Source organism: Aedes aegypti, chromosome 2, assembly GCF_002204515.2.
Source record: "Aedes aegypti strain LVP_AGWG chromosome 2, AaegL5.0 Primary Assembly, whole genome shotgun sequence".
Classification (NCBI taxonomy): domain Eukaryota; kingdom Metazoa; phylum Arthropoda; class Insecta; order Diptera; family Culicidae; genus Aedes; species Aedes aegypti.
Window position 1 is genome coordinate 363,622,242 of NC_035108.1, and position 17,726 is coordinate 363,639,967.

General features: G+C 40.6%; 1 protein-coding gene across 2 annotated transcripts in view; it reads left to right on the forward strand.

Moving 5' to 3' along the window:
• The first annotated feature begins 6,560 nt into the window (after nucleotides 1-6,560).
• Nucleotides 6,561-17,726, forward strand: part of LOC5578647 (kinesin-like protein CG14535) — a 562,809-nt gene continuing 551,643 nt past the window's right edge. For both annotated transcript variants that reach the window (XM_021846519.1, XM_021846520.1), the window contains exons 1-2: nucleotides 6,561-7,190; nucleotides 15,893-16,507. The gene's annotated coding sequence lies outside the window, so the exon portion shown is untranslated. The remainder of the gene's footprint in view (nucleotides 7,191-15,892; nucleotides 16,508-17,726) is intronic.

Below are 17,726 nucleotides of genomic sequence, written 5' to 3' on the forward strand. Positions count from 1 at the left end.
AGCGATGATGACGCATAATGACTCGATGTGGTTGAGTCATCGCCGGGAGCCCTTTCAAACATGCTCTCCGGATCATTTCCCAACTTAATTCCCTATCACAATTTTCCATTTCGGTAAATTTGTCACGGTTCCGTAAATTGATTTCTGTTTAAGATTTTTAAAAAGAGAACCATCAACAGTCAAAATATTTTTCTTATCAGCCACGAGGCCTGTGACTGTAATGGGGCAGCCACGAGAGAAGATGTGCAAATATCGAGTTCGAGTTCGTAATTTGTATCAAGTTCAACAACAGCAGGCGCAGAGCGTGTCAACTAAATCCAATGCGGGCACGTGACTTGCCAAACACTTAACGTGGGTTTGTCACGTGACCATTTTGATGTTTGAGAGGGGAGGAAACCGGAGAAACCGTTGGCAAATTAAAAGTAATCAAAATAATGTTGGAAGGTGGCTTTTTAAGGTTCTTGGTTTACGTTAAAGTGGTTTGAGATTTAGCCACGATAGAGAAGAATTCATCTAGGAATTGCACTCTCATTGTACACAAACTGAGACTGGCTGGCCTAAAGTTTGTTTGAAGGCCACAAGCTTGTTCTTGAGACAAAGTTTTGATTTTCAGTTGAGTAAAGTGGATAAAGACATTTTACATATACACTCCCGTGCAAAAGTTTGGGTTCACCCCCTAAAAAACATACAAAAGTTTTCTGTCCATATCTCAGTGATTACAGTCCAATTAAAACTCTCTAAGCCGCATTCGAAAGGCAAAGAGTTATCCTTACTTCGAATGTATTTTTCCAAAAAAGTTTTTTGAATTTTGTTTAATAATTTTTTACTTAAAGTTGTTATATTTTTCAAAAAACACACTGAAAAATCATATCTAATTTTCTCAGCATTACATCGACCAAAATTTTAAATCAAAATGTCGTTAGAATAGTAATCTTATATTCTTTGAAGAGATCCCACGAAATTTTGGTGGAAAAAATTGGAAAGTATTCAAAATTAATGAAACAGTCAGTCAAGTCATCGTGCAAAAGTTTGGGTTCACCCCTCAGTATGATGCAAATCGTGCAAAAGTTTGGGTTCACCTGAGCCGTATCATTTTTGTCAATATCTCTGCCATTTTTCAACCGATTTTAAAAGTTTAAAGCTTTTTTGAGTGCAAATAAAGACGCGTTCACGATTGGTTTGAGATTTCACAGATTTAAGTATGTTCAGGTGTACCCAAACTTTTGCACGATACACCATACTGAGGGGTGAACCCAAACTTTTGCACGATGACTTGACTGACTGTTTCATTGATTTTGAATACTTTTCAGATTTTTCCGCCAAAATTTCGTGGGGTCTCTTCAAAGAATATAAGATTACGATTCTAATGACACTTTGATTTCAAATTTTGGTCGATCCAATGCTGAGGAAATTAGATATGATTTTTCAGTGTGTTTTTTGAAATTGGGACATTTTACGTAAAAATTTAGTAAACAAAGTTCAAAAAATGTTTTTGCAAAAATACATACGAAGTAAGAATAACTCTTTGCCTTTCAAATGCGGCTTAGGGCCGATTTCTTCACTTTCGCTTGAGCCTTAAACCACGTTTACCCATACGATTAAACCAGGTTTAAGGCCTGAGCGGTGGTGAAGAAATCGCGTATTAGAGAGTTTTAATTGGACGTGTAATGACAGAGATATGGACTGAACACTTTTGCATGTTTTTTAGGGGGTGAACCCAAACTTTTGCACGGGAGTGTATGTTACATTTGGCTTAAGTGCCCTCAATGTTTTTGAAAGTTTAATTTGTATCTATCATGAGCCCTAGATACTTAAAATTATCTGATCAATTAATTGGAACCTTTCTAATCGTGACAACATGTCTACTTGAAGGTTCCATATAAAGAGGTTTTGAATTATGTGGAAATATTTTAAGTTGAGTTATGGAGGCTTTAGGAGAAATCTTCCATTTTTACAAGTATGAAGAAAAAATATTCAAACTTTTTTTAAATCTACTACAGATGACACACAGGCTTCGTCCTTTGGCGGAGAGACAAGTGTCATCCACAAACAATGATTTTTGACATCGCTGAGGTGACTCAGGTAAGTAAGATGCGAAAATATTGTATAATATTGGCCCTAAAATACTGCCTTGATGAACACCAGTTCATTCAGGATTTTTTTTTTCAGACTTGGAGCTCTGATAATTAACCTGAAGTGTACGATTTGACAGATAACTCCAAGATCCAAGATTGATAAGCTACTGTCTGGAAGTTTCTTGATGAGGATGTAGAAAATTTCATCATCATCAAGGGCTCCCATAGTTTTGAATTTTTTGATAACAGTTCTCACTTTTTTAAAATTACTCCCCAAGGCTTTTTCGAAAGCGTTCTCTTGATTGACATTGCTTGCGAAATCGTGAGTAACATGATTTTCAATTAAACTAGTAAGTCCTAGATTGACATTGAAATTTCTTCATTAATTCATTGAATTAATTGAAAAGACGTATCCTCCCGTTGCAAACATTCATAGCTTATTATGATTATTAAGTTCCAGCGATGAATGTCCGATGCACATCCCAGTGCCCAGTAAACCAACAGTCCATCGCAAACATCATCATCATGTGGCACCTTCTTTCAGTTTATAAATCCACTGTCCAACAAACGCAAAGCAACGATGATGGTATGAGTGAGTGAATGAGTGAACACCCCAAAGCATAAACAAATGCCACCGCCACCTCCCAGCCCCAACTTCTTATGGAGGAGAACCCGAAACCGAAACAGACCGACGGCCGAACAGCAGCGTGAAGGAAACCTCTTTCCGCAAACATGCAACACCATCTGATCCGTTCCATCATCGTCATCGTCATCAGCATCAACAGAGCAGCATGTCTCGATTCTCCTCATCATGCTCGGTGAGTGTGCCCTGGACAAATTACTTTTCCCTTTGGTCTGGAATCGCCACCAACGATGCCGCCACTGCCGTCGTCGAATGCCTACCAACTGCTGTGTGGAAGAAGTTTGGAGTTTGAGAATTGGGAATAATTGAAATGGTACGTTAAAAAAAAACAACATTAACATACATTTTACCTTGTGTTAATTCAATAGACACGAATACAATACACCTTTTCTCGGAGATATCCAGATGAGACTCATTTAGAATCAACTTCATTAGTGTTTACGTTATCCGAACAAAATGTTTAGCCATAATCGTTGAAATATTGATCACCTACCGTAAAACTAAACATTACGTATACTTCGTAATTGGATAAAATGGACAAGTTTATGTAAAATTGGTGGGCCTTCCTTAGCCGAGTGGTTAGAGTCCGCGGCTACAAAGAAAAGCCATGTTGAAGGTGTCTGGGTTCAATTCCCGGTCGGTCCAGGATCTTTTCGTAATGGAAATTTCATTGACTTCCCTGGGCATAGAGTATTATCGTACCTGCCACATGATATACGAATGCGAAAATGGCAACTTTGGCATAGAATGCTCTCAGTAAATAACTGTGGAAGTGCTCATAAGACCACTAAACTGAGAAGCAGGCTCTGTCCCAGTGGAGACGTTAATGCCAAGAAGAAGAAGATGTAAAATTTGCGAAAAAATTACATGTCTTCTCGGTGAGAGTTGAACTCACAACTCTAGGGCGTTAAAATATTTCCAACAAAATTGTTTTTTTTCATCACTCTCAGAGCAATGAGATGTACGGTTACATTTTGCAGATTGATAATTTTACAGTACGTGTCGTACAACAAGGCTGGCCAAATTGGATAATTACGACGAGTGCTGTAAAAATCACGTTCTGCAACGAGTTTTCGAAGCGTGAAAGTTGCAGGGTTGCGTGAAAGTCATTTCGCAATTGGTTTGGGGTGCCCAATGACTATTAAGATACTGCATGATTTTGTTCAGGAAATTTTACGGTTACATGACTGATTAGCCTATTATAATGAGAAATAGCAAAATAGTAGTTTACGCAACAAGTTGCAGAATGATGATTTTTACATAACTGCTTATTTTTTAACATTCGACATGTACATGTCGTGGATATTACTCCATGATTGATCGGACCTGGTAAACATTGCACTACGATCCAAATGAATAAGGGATGGGAGTTTCCGCTTATTCTCGAAGTACAATTTTAGCAGATCTAATATTATTGATCAATAAAGGCGCCGGCCAAGTCCTTACAGTCAGTTGGGATGGGGAAGGAATGTTAGGGTGTAATGATTGTTGCTTCTAGAGACCGAGAATACCTCTGCATCTCCACAATCACCGCGGGAAGGGTATGTATTAGTGAGGAAGGAAAAGATCTGGGAGTCAAAATTGGTCAGTGATGAGATCCATGGATAAGGAGGAAAATACGACTTAAACTTGAAGCTAGTTTTGCATTTTGTTACGAGAAGTTTTTGGTAAAAGATTAAAAAAGTACGTCAACATCCATTATGTCGAACCATTCAAAGGATGTTTTTAATAATGTTAAAGAGAGAAAATATATGTATTAAGAATTTATATAAAACAGGCATAATACCGACACTTGTAGTGACGAACCATACAAAGTTTGTTTGAATATTACATAAAATAAACGCTGTCATGAAAAAATGTGTCATTATAAGCATGAAACGAGTTCACCAGTTGGTAATCCATCCTCGACTGAACACGGATATCTTTTCGCCCTCACACAATGCGAACCGTAAAACTACTCGGCGTCCCGAAAACAAACCGTCTTGCTTGAGCTTTTCGAAGCACTGCCCAACAAACGCGCGAAACGAAAAACAAAAACAAACTCTCGGCGTCCCGAAAACAAAGCGTCTTGTTTGGGCTCTCCGAAGCACTACTTATTTGACATTTTTAATAAATATCCAACAAATTGAGCAATGTTACCCGGGATTACGATACGTGTGATTTGCTATCAAAAGTAATGACGTCAATCGAGCTTCGACAAAAGTAGGCAATAAGTAAATATAATATAATAGCTCTTTCACTAACAAAATTACGCATTTTCCAAACTCTGGAAATATATCAGAAATGAAAACGATGGAGCCCGAAAACCAGCTTTAGATGGACCACCTTGAATCAACAAAACAAAAAAACCCAAATCGGTCAATTTATGAGCTACAAAAAAACTTTTTTGGCAAAGTTGTTGGAAATTTAATTATCTACAACTTTGCTGAAGTATGTATACCATTATTTCTACAGAAACGAAAGCTGGATAATTATTTTTTAAGAAAGGTCCACTTTTTTACTAATATTTTTTTTTTTTCAAAGACACTGACACGTTAATGCTTCCAGTGGGCATGCCCTTTGAAGGAAGCACCACGCTAGTCAACGGACTAGCATGCAACGCCCAGTGGCACAGTTGGAAATAATTTCTCACGAAAAGTTTACTGGCCTGAGGCGGGAATCGAACCCACACTCCTTAGCACAATGCGGCTAAATTCCTGGTGACACTATCCACACGGCTACGAAGACCATCATCTTGAATTAATCGTGAATTACACCATTTGAATTACACCAAACGCTCTGGAAGCATTTTTCCACTGATGTTCATTTCTCGACTATTGTCCAGTGTAACGTAAGATTGTCTGTGGTTCCCTATAGCTTTATATTTGTTTTCGAGAGTATGTCAATAGCTTAAAATCTATTTCACAAACTTACCCCATAATAAATGTTTCGTTGATTATTCAGAATTTGAAATACAAACTTTCAAGTATAACAGAGGATTTAAATTAACTCCGAGGTTAAAACTTGAATGGATAATAATTAATCGTCAAATATTGCTTTTACTGAAAACCATTGATAATACCTTAATTCATTATAAATAATGAGTATTTTTTTGAGCAGTTTCAAAAAATAACAAAAGAGCACGTATATGTAGTTGTCAGAAAAAGGTATATAGAGAGGGTTCAGAAGGAAGAGACAGTATGCACTTATTGACATAATTAATTCTCTTCGATTTTGAATTAAATTCAAATGAAAAAATATTGAAAGTCACGAAGTTATATCCTTATGAGCGTAGTATAGTCCTAGGTATTTACGGGTTAACGGCTTTGGAGGCTTTTACAAAATTTAAGATAACTTTCTTAAAGCCAAGGTTCAGAGCCAAGGTTCAATCAGGTGAGACCCTATTTTATTAATTTTAATTTCTCAATTCAGAGGAACTTGTTAACAAATCCGATAATCATTCATTAAAAGTGGACATTATGTAACCTCTAGAAATCCAGATAAAATAATCGTTTACAGAAAGCGTTCCTTAAATCCCAGTTGAGGCAAAAAAATAACTGTTCTTCAAAGGGCAATTACCCGGCCTGCCTTTTAAAAATTGTAGAGAAAATCATTAAAACACAACCAAACAGCGAGGGAGATGACGAGCCGGCTGACTGGCTGGCGAAAAACGCACAGAGGGAAAAAATCTGTGTTTTTGAATCAGTCAACTCCGGTCGGTAAGTAAGAAGTAAGCCAGCCCGCCGCCCGTTGCTGCATGCAGGAGACAGCAGTCCTCAGACAGTGCGGACCGGGCCGGGGAATGGGTGCATTTTAAATTAATCGGCGCTCGACGGTTCGTCGCTCGGCAGTCTTCGCTCAGCCGGAGTTGGGATCGGGTTAACTTTGGTTTTTGCTCCGTTCGCGTTCATTCGTTTGCGTCGTCGTCGCGCGCGTGTTTCTTTCGGTTTCGGTTCGCGCGGTGCACGTGGTTCACGTTTCGGTTTTGTTTTGCTCGCGGATTGGGAAGCGCCGGCATTGTCGTAAGGCGATAAGGTTGCTTCGGGAGGATTGTCCAGCCGGATCGGATCGATAGAGTTCGGATTGGAAAGGATAAGAGATAATCCGCGTGCGCGGTTACGGTGTCTTGTCAGATTATGGTTTATTCAGCGTGGTGTAATTAAGACACTGATATGATTGCCAGATGTGTTACAGATTCGTTGGGAAGGGGAGTCAAGCTGATGGTGCTGATTGGTGATGAGAAGTAGAATGTGCAGTGCTAAGAGTGCAATGAAGATGTATGAAGCGAGGGGTTGACTACGGTTCATATATCCAGCGGTCATTGGTGGAAATCGATTAGGTGCAAAGCATGACATGTGCGTGACTCGGGAATTTCAGTCGATGGATGTGGATTGTTACTTGCATGTACGTTAGTATGGTGCAGGAGGATAATGTATGATGTGATTGATGATTGTTTAGGATGAATTTAATGATGTGTATCGCTGTATAACATGGTAAGCATATCACGCAATGCTATTGTTAGTGTGAAACTAGATAAATATATGTTTAAGGAAATGCATTGTTGGCATTAGCATAAGTATTCCCTTTGGAATCATTAATAAATTTCATAACACCGAAAATGATAATTTTTGACTTGTACTCACCTTAGAGTATCCAGTTGTGTATAAACATTCTACAAATAATACTTTAAGTTTTTCTGCTTAGAAGTATCATAATAGAGAAACAACATATATTTAAAAGATTTTTAGGGATTTATTAAGTCATCCAAATGTTTTATGATAGAATAAATATAAATAAAGTCTGGGAAAAGGGGCCTTACTTAACCGAGTGGTTAGAAAGTGGCTACAAAGCACAGCCATGCTGAAGGTGTCTGGGTTCGATTCCCGGTTGGTCCAGAATCTTTTTGTAATGGAAATTTCATTGACTTCCCTGGGCATAGAGTATCATCGTACCTGCCACACGATATACGAATGCGAAAATGGCAAGTTTTGCAAAGAAAGTCCTCAGTTAATAACTGTGGAAGTGTTCATAAGAACACTAAGCTGAGAAGCAGACTCTATATCAGTGAGGACGTAATGCCAAGAAGAAAAAGAATAAAGTATACTAAAAAACCTCCTTCGAGCGAAGTGTTTACAAGAAGCACGATTAAATTACAAGAGAATTGTGTGTTACATTTGAAAATGAGGAACACTTATCAACGTATTATTGGTTCTCAATACTGTTTTGAAGTACATATTATCCAATCTACCAGAGCACGCATTACTTGAAAGGATGTTTTTCTGTTCAATACAATGCCTCAAAACATCATTTTGCCATAATACGCCCTATAAAGACGAAAATAAAACACTCCAGGTTCTCCAAAGTGTCCTTTAATTCAATTAATTCAATCTAACAGCGCATGTATTCTCCATTGTATCAACGTATGTCCAAGTAGACAAGGTCTTACGGCCAATTTTACAGTGAATACGAAATGTTCAATTGTAATTTTACATGAGAAGTGTTCATAACACCATCAAACAGCCTACTGCGATATATTTGCCAAGACAAGTAAGCAGTTAAACATTTTAAAATCGCAAATTGTTTGCAACTGTATTTGTAACGCAAGTTTGACTGAATTATTAAATTTAAAAATTATTTAATGAGCATGAGCATGATCATAGATGAGTAGAATAATCAAAATTGCACAAGGAATCAACCAAGGAACAATTTCGAGAATTCCGCACATAACCGAGTTGAGGACGGCGCTGGCCACGTCTTTACGGACATCGGGAAAGGAAGGGAATGTTAGTCTGACATCCATTGTTACTAAAGGCCGAGTATACCTCTGTATTTTCCTGGTTGTCACTGGAAGGAGTTTTTGTTAGTGGGACAGATTTAGTAGCTACACAATCTGGCTTCACCTTGGTAAGTGATGCGAATCATGTAAACTCAAACAGATCATAAAACCAATGCAACTGCGATCCAAGGGACCATCGAGTTAGCCATGAAAACCAACCTGTACAATGGTTCTCCAACTCAATATCAAGATATTGAGTAAGTGGAAGTTGACTGGAAATATAAAATATGTCGATACCTACGATGTTGTAAATACAAAAAAAAAACAGACATGTGTTTTGTGTTTCGATGTTACGGTCGTTAGGTGAAGAACCACTATAAACTGGAGAGTTACCGAAGAATATACACACAGTGACCCTTAAGCGATACACTATTGCATTGGCCAGAGAAGTTATGCACTATGGTAGATGAGGAATTGAGAACGTAGGTGGAAGCATTTCGACAAGGATCTTTTCGTTGAAGCACCTCGAGCAATAAGCAACGCTCCAAATATGGATACAGGAGAGTTGACAGAAGCGTTGAAGAGAGCGAATGGCGCAACGATGCCGAAAAAATTGAAGCCAAGGAATCAGCGGTGTCCTGCATAATGGTGGAACGACAGACTCAGCACCCTTCTTGCTGCCTGCTAGAGTCAGAAGACGCGTGCAGAAAGCTTGATCGGAAGAAAGTATGGATTGAGCGTAACGGGAGATAGTGACGAGTAAATTGAACTGCTAAAAGGAGTTGTGCCGGGAAGCGGACTCAAATTCCTGGGGCAACGGCTATCGAGTGGTGAACTGGTGAAGATTATGGGCCCAGTAACACCAGCTGAAATGTGCCCAACAATTTGAAATTCCTACGCTTGCTCCCAACACGTGGCCACTAGCCTGGGACACGGTTATATGAAAAATTTAGATTCTCGCTCCAGTCCACTTTTTGGATTGCATTTAGGTCCCATAACAACTGTGCAAAATTTCAGCTCGATCGGAGAAACTATATTTTAGCGCTAGCCGTTCAAAGTTTGTATGGGATTATACTATACAGATCTAGATAGATATTTCTACGATGAACAACATTGCCGAAGACCGCAAAGCAATCCGATGCTTGTGAAAAAAGTTATTAGGCATAGACTATTCGGAAATTTTGCTCGATTTTGTTATTATTATTATTCCTTTACGTGTTAATCAACGTCGCTTTGCCAATAGGTTTTCATTGAATAACTTTTTTCACAAGTGTTGGATTGTTTCATCGTAGAAATACCTATCGAGGTCTGTTTTCCGAATTTTTATAGAGGTCAATGGGCGACCTCTGGCGATTTTTCTTTTTAAAAGTAAGTTTTCCCATAGTAAATCCCATACAAACTTTGAACGGCTGGCGCTAAAATATAGTTTCTCCGATCAAGCTGAAATTTTGCACAGTTGTTATGAGACCTAAATGCCATCCAAAAAGTTGACTGGAGCGAGAATCTAAATTTTGTCCTACAAAAGTGGCCACTCACATCGTACGCTGGCGTAGATGAAGAAAATGTCGGTATCCAAGTGTCCAACTCCGAGCTGATAACGATTGCGAAAGGATTGAAGCTGAATAAAGCTCCCGGTCCAGATGGTATCCCCAACATAGCGCTAAGGGCAGCAATCTTGACGTTCCCAGATATATTTAGAACAGCGTTGCAGAAGTGTTTAGCAGAAGGCTGATTCCCAGACAGATGGAAAGTGCAAAAGCTGGTGTTGCTACCAAAACCGGGAATTGATGGTAAACTTCTTGAGCAGGTTATCCTTGGCAGGCTGACGATCTACACGGAAGGCGAGAACGGATTGTCGAAAAGGCAGTTTGGATTCCGTGGAAAGACTTCGACGGTGGATGCTATTCGGGCAGTCATCGCGTGCGCGAAAAAAGCGTCTAAGCAGAAGAAGAGAGGCAATCGATACTGTGCAATGGTATCGATAGACGTTCAACACGTTCAACAATACCAGTTGGGAGGCTATCGCCGCAGCCCTACAAAGAATACGGGTTCCCGAATATCGGTGTGAAGTTCAGCAAAGCTACATTCACCAGGGACGGATGTCAATTGAAGTAACGGCGGGAGTTCCACAGGGATCCATACTTGGTCCAACATTGTGGAATATGATGTAGTGCTAACCTTGACACTGCCAAATGGAGCCGAGATCGTCGGGTTCGAAAATGACGTCGTTCTTGCGATAACTGGCGAGACTGCGGAAGAGGTGAAGATGCTGACGGCGGACTCGCTAGACATTATTGAATCGTGGATGACTGGAGTCAAGCTGCAGTTTGCTCATCACAAAACGGAGATGGTGCTGGTCAGCAACTGCTAGGTGGTTCAGCAGTTGAAGATCAACGTTGGAGCCACGCAATCCCATCGAAACGCTCTCTAAAGCACCTTGGAGTAATGGTCGAAGACAGGCTAAACTTCAACAGCCATGTAGACTATGTTTGCGAAAAGGCAGCGAATACAGCTAACACTGTAGGATCATGCGCATTATTGGAGGACCAAGAAGCAGTACGAAATGTCTTCTGGCGACCGTATTATCGTTCATACTGAGATACGGAGTCTCGGCTTGGGCTGCAGCGTTGACAACCAAATGCAATCGAGAGAAGCTGGCAGGTACGTTCCGGCTCATGACTATACGGGTGGCGAGTGCCTACCGCATTATATCGTCGGAGGCAGTATGCGTTATCGCTGGAATGATCCCCATCTGCATCACTCTGGCTGAGGACATTGCATGCTACCAGCAAAGGAATTTGAGGAATACCGTCAGATTGGTTCAATGGCCAAGTGGCACCAGAAGTGGAATAACTCGGAGAAAAGAAGGGCTCACGAGGTCATTTCTAACATGCCGGTGTGGACTACCAGACAACACGAAGAAGTTAACTTTTTCTCGACCCAGTTTTTGTCAGGCCATGGATGCTTTCGGAGATATCTGCACAGATTCGGACACGAAGTCTCCACATTATCCGGTGCATGTTATATTCGACTGCCCTCGATTCAGGGATATATGAAGCGTCCTAAATCCGGGCATCGGGCAGAACATGTACCAGCATGAAAGCACTTAGAATGCGGTGACCAGGGGGATAACGCAGATTATGTCGTTGCTGCAAAGGAGATGGCGTGAAGACCAGAGAGGCTAGAACCTCCGTCAGGGACTAGACAGAGTAGGGCGGGCGAAGCGTAGTATCGGTAATAAGTCGGCGGGGCGCCTGCAAACTGGAAGTCATCCTCTCACCGGAATTGCAGAACCGACCCTGGCACTTGGCCGACCAACGTCGAGTCGGAGTAGGCTGATTCCAACGCCGGGGTCTATTTGAGTGATTTGCGAAACAGTACCGGCAAATGGTCGTCGAGACGCCTGTGAACCGGAAGTTTCCCTCCACCGGAATGGCAGGACCGATATCGGCATCTGCCCGGATAGCATCGGTTAGGGAGATCTTCCGCCACCGAGGAAATCTTCGTCGGAGTAGGATAGATCCACCGCCGGGAACTAACTACTCTGAGTAGTACGTAGCGTATCACCGGCTAGAGTCGTCGGAGCGCCAGTGAACCGGAAGGCATCCTCCAACAGGAATCGCTGGACCGACTTCTGCACTCCATCGGCCTATATCGAAGCATGAAGAAGCGCGTAGCCGGAGTAGGCTAGCTCCACCGTTGGAGACTAGGCCGAGTAGCATCGATCGACACAAACTAGGCCAATGAATCGGAAGTCATTCTCAAACCGGAATCGCTGGACCGACCTCGACATCCAACTGGTCAACGAGGAGAGCTCGAACAGCAGCAGCGGAGAACGAGTCGTCGTAGAGCAAAGAAATGCACACGAGCGTCCAGTAGAAGTTTAACAGGGCTCTGACGCAAGGCCAGCCCAAGGGAAGAACGCGTCGTCGCACAGAAAGCAGTCCAAAGCCCCGACGAGATCTTCAACCGCCAATTGGACAAAACGAGTAGTCGCAGAGACACCGTAGAAATGTCGTAGTGAGCAGCATTTTTGACGACATTGAGCTTCAATTGTGAACTAGCAGAACAGCTAGAGGCTGAGACTGACGAAGTGCATGAGCACAGAAGTGAATGAGCACAGCCCTTCCCTGATGAAGTTGTGTGGTGTAGTTCCGGGGGAGATCGAGACACAGGAGCAGTAGAGAAAGTTTTTTTAGTGTTCAAGCACGCCCAACGTGAGTCCCACACCGTGCCAATACACAACAGGGCATGCTTTTGAAGCTTTTCTGTAACCCACTATAAATAAAAAATATACTTATCGACAATCCGAACACTTGATTTCGAACCATTCCGCGTTGCACGTATCAGCCTAATTAGTTTCGACTGAAAACCCTGCATGTTCAGACATTATCTGCCACAGCGTATGCTGCTTTGAAATCAATAACCAGATGGTGAGTCTGCAAGTTATACTCCTGGAAATTTTCTCAGATAATTCGCAAGGTCCGCATCTGGTCCGTTGTCGCTCGGCCCTCACCAGCTTGCACAGATAAAAATATTTAAACTTCAATGTAGCGTAAACAGAAGAATATAGTAAAAGTAAATCAAATTAATCTATTGTTACAGCATCACGTTTAATGTTCAACTAAAGAGGCTTGAATGTTACATGATCGTGTAAATTAATGTGCATTCGATTGAAAAATAAGCGATTTGGCGTTGACATTTCAGTTTATTTTGATGCTCCAAATATGTGCATGGAAAAAAAATTGAAATTTACAACATATTTTTAGCTGATTGGTATTTGTTGGCGAAGAACTCCTCGAGCGGTCTCAGTCTGACAAACAGGCAGCGCGACATTTTTTAACGCGGAATTCAGCAGTTCAATTCCTCTGTAATTGGCACGTTCCAGTCAGTAAACTGGGCGTGAGAGGCCATCCAACCTGTCGGTTGGCATGTCTTCGTCCTCTCATACCGTCAGAAGTACATTGTGGATCAACTGATGAAGCTAATCACTACCGTGCTTGAGAAGCTGGGCCGGAATCTCGTCCTTCCCAGCACCCTTACAGTTGTTCAGCTCACTGACAGCCTTTTTAACCTCTCCTATGGTCGGTGGGTCCACATTTCGACAGTTATCATCTAGGTTCACCCTGTTTCCCGCCACATTTACATTCTCACCGATCAACAACTGCTGGAAATGCTTCTTCCACCTGGCAACCACCGCCGTTTTATCGGTCAGCAAATTCTTTTCTCGATCATTGGCACATGTCGAGCACTGGTACGGTATTGAGACGAGCCATTGACAGTTGCATAGAATCTTCGTATATCGTTGCGATTAAGCTTATCTTGAGCTTCAGCTATAACACTCTCTTCGTGCTGCCTTTTACTTTTGCGGTGGATTCGTTTTTCTTTGGCTCTCGCTGCCCTATACCGCTCTCTGTTCTGCCGGGTGCCGGCCACAAGCATACGGCTTCTAGCGTCATTCTTCACGTCTGTCACTCTTTGGCACTCTTCGTCGAACCAGTCGTTTCGTCTTCGTCATTGACATCCCACGCCATTCTGGTCACATCTTCGTGGATAGAGTCCCACAGGATGATAACATCTCCAGAAAAATTGATTCTTCCCAACTACTGCTGGTGGTACTGTGCAGCTACCCCATCTGGCAACAAGAGTTGGATATTGAAGCGTAGCGTTCTAGATTAGCGTCGATAATGTAAACTGCTTATGCCATTATTAATACAAATTTCGAATACCGTCGTTGGGGGTGACAATGGGTCAAAAAGGGATATAAACGATTTATTTTTTGAATAACTATCGCAATTTAACTCCAATAAACATCAAATTTGGTGTGTATGTACTTTTATGGTACATTAACAACTGTTCAAAAAATTAAAGACAAATATTTATTCACAGCGGTACCACAAGTGACTGAAAAATGACCCAATCTCACCCTATAGAGGGGGTGACATTGGGTCACTGTAATTGAAATAACTTGTTTTTGAGAATATGATTTCAAAACCATTCACAACTGAAGAATATTGACAAAAAAAGATGCAAACAAGACGAAAAGATATCTAAGATGTTTCACAAGTATGATAAACCCACTTAAAAGAAAGATTATTCTGAAAATTGAAGAAAAAATATGTAAACCCAACATTTATCGTCAAGTTTACATAAATTTTCTTGGTTTGTCCCTCAAATTGTCTTCAAAGTCTCATCCCCATTGCTATAAAGCCCATTCAGTTCTCCCAAAGGTGTACTGAAACAGTGATTATTTTAAACCGTCGCAAATAGTTAAATTTCGGTGCGACATTCCACGATCAATAAATTTCAGGCAGAAATTGACGTCATAATCCCAGTATTTCAGCGATCCAACTCATTTGTACTTCCGTGAGATGTTTCTATAATATGAAAACACTAATAAATAATCGAATTTAGAAAAAACACCCTTTTGATAAAAATTTACGATGTTGCTGCGCACGAAACACAGTTGCTGGTTTGAGAAGTTGTCAAAATGCGTTGTATTGTTATTTAATGCACGGAATACTTAAGTAGACTTGTTTGATGTTTCAGAGATGCTGTATTTAGAAAGAATAAACACATCTTAATGAAAAAAGAGAACACCCGGCACCGTAAAATGTCAAAAAAGTGGACTTGGAATTTCATTTACTATCGTTCTTGCTTGACCCAATCTCACCCCTATTTTCATTGTTTTAGACATCGTACCGAAAAAAATTATTTTTTTTGTGGGAAAATCAAACATATTGCGGAAAATACCTGTGATGTGTAATGAAAAGACTTTCAACATTCTACTAATACAACAATAGAGGCTAGAGTACATGCGTGATACTTTGTACAGGAGAAATTTATTGTTGTAAATTTTATCTAGTTTCAACATGCAAGTTTATTGATGTAGTAAACAAAAACTACTATTTCTAAAAATGTATATTGTTATGAATTATGTGTAATAATATGTTCCCTAACATATGAATTTTTAATTTTAGTAATATCAGCGTTATTAGCTGATATATTTCACAAAACATATTTTTCCGTTTTGACCCAATCTCACCCCCTAGACCCATTGTCACTCCAATTGGCATATTTTCCTGACAAATGGATTTATGACAAAATGTTAACCCTAACAATTGTAGTCGTTCTTGTGGAATTATTCAAAAGAATACTAACCTTTGGCTCTGTCCCAGTTGGTTAGGAAGATAGGAAGAAATGAAGATAGGGAGTGAGGAAGATAGTAAGATAGAAAGATAGGAAAATAGAAAGATAGGAGGATAGGAATATATGAAGATAGGAAGGTAGAGAGATAGGAAGATGGGAAGATAGGAAGAGAGTATTTTAAATTCTAGTCGTTATGTTCATTTGATCTTTTTGTTGCCAACAACTAGGTACCAATAGTGATAAATTCCTATCATTTCATTTTTTTTGCAGATTTTTCTGGAAAACGTGTTATGTAAACCCAGTTTAACATGAAATGCCAACCGTGCACACACTTAATCCTTATCGGTACTGTAAGCAAGCATCGCTTTTTACAACCTTTAACGAAACCAGCTCCTGATTTATGCAAAACCACCAAAAACCAGGCATAAGACTCGCGCGGTGACATCAATTAACAATCGCGATTTGCACACGGGCTATCGACTGCTGCGAGAAGTAATGCTTATTGGCCATCCCACATAATGAAACCCATCGCAGTAAGTGACCGAACGACGAACAACAAGAAGAAACAAAGCGATTGAATTGAGTATGCATATGCGGCGCGGACTGTGTGTGAATGATATCCACCCCACCTCGTTCGAAAGCGGCGCGCTAACAATCGACAACCATAACAGCGAATGAATGGTCGCTATCACGTGTGTCATTAAGGACTGGGCCAACAGAAGCAAGAGTTCGACTTTTTTTATGCTTATCGATTTATGCGATTTTAATGAAGTCACCCCCGGGGCGTGATCGGCGGCGGGTTGGTGCAGTTATCATCAAGGGGGGAGGGTTGTGCGTGTTGAAGGAAAGGAAGAGAACGGCAGTGATAAGTCCTGTTTTTCGCTGGTATATTGTGTGCATATGTGATTTTACATTCTTGTTTAATGCTATGCGAATTGAAAATTACAGTTTTATGGTTTCGACGGGTAGTGGAGCCAAGTGTCGTAAAAAAGCTTACAAAGTTGCTTCAAACTAACGAAGTAGGTTTTCAGTTTGATCTCCTATTTTATACATGGGCGTTGCCAAAGGGGGCGGGGGGCTAACAAGACTAATCTCATGTCAAGTGTTTTTTTTTTGGGAATTCTTCATCTTCTTGGCATTACGTCTTCACTGATACAATGCCTGATTCTCAGCTGAGTGTTCAATGAGCACTTCCACAGTTATTAACTAAGAGCTTTCTTTGCCAAATTTACCATTTTCACATTCGTATATCGTGTGGCATACTCTATGGCCAAGAAAGTAAAGGAAATTTGCATTACCAAATCCACCAAGGTCTACCAAAATTTCAGATTCATGTTCAAGACCTTTCAACATTTTTTTTCTTTTTCGAATCTTTCTTGGTTCTTGTAGAAAATACTCCAAAAACACCAGATTTCTGCCATAGAGCATAATAAATCCTATAGCATATTCACTGTCTCAGTTTCTACCTGGCATTTTCTCTAAGGCGAGTAGCACCCATACATTTTATCAGAAAACTGGTGCAAGTGACAGCAAACTGAGGCAAAATGTGTGTCAGAATCAATATAAACAAGGGGAAATGAAACAAATAAGAGAAATTGAATTGGGGCCCAGATAGCCGTAGCGGTAAATGCGCAGCTATTCTGCATGACCAAGCTGAGGGTCGTGGGTTCGAATCCCGCTGGTCGAGGATCTTTTCGTAAAGGAAATTTTCTCGATTCCTAGGGCATAGAGTATCTTCGCACCTGCCACACGATATACACATGCAAAAATGGTCAATCGGCAAAGAAAGCTCTCAGTTAATAACTGTGGAAGTGATCATAAGAACACTAATCTGAGAAGCAGGCTTTGTCCCAGTTGGGACGTAACGCCAGAAAGAAGAAGAAGAAGAGAAATAGAATAGATTCGAACTTTGGATGTAAAGATCATCAGTCACCTACTCTATCCATCATTCCATCAGCTCTCTTGAAAGAGCCGGTGCCAAAAATCTCAGGTTGCTTGTTATTTCATAATTACTTCATAGTTACAAGCTAGAGTAGACGAATTCCATGTCAAATCTGTCAGCCACTGAACTCGACCATTTTCGATTTGCAGTAAATTTTGCACA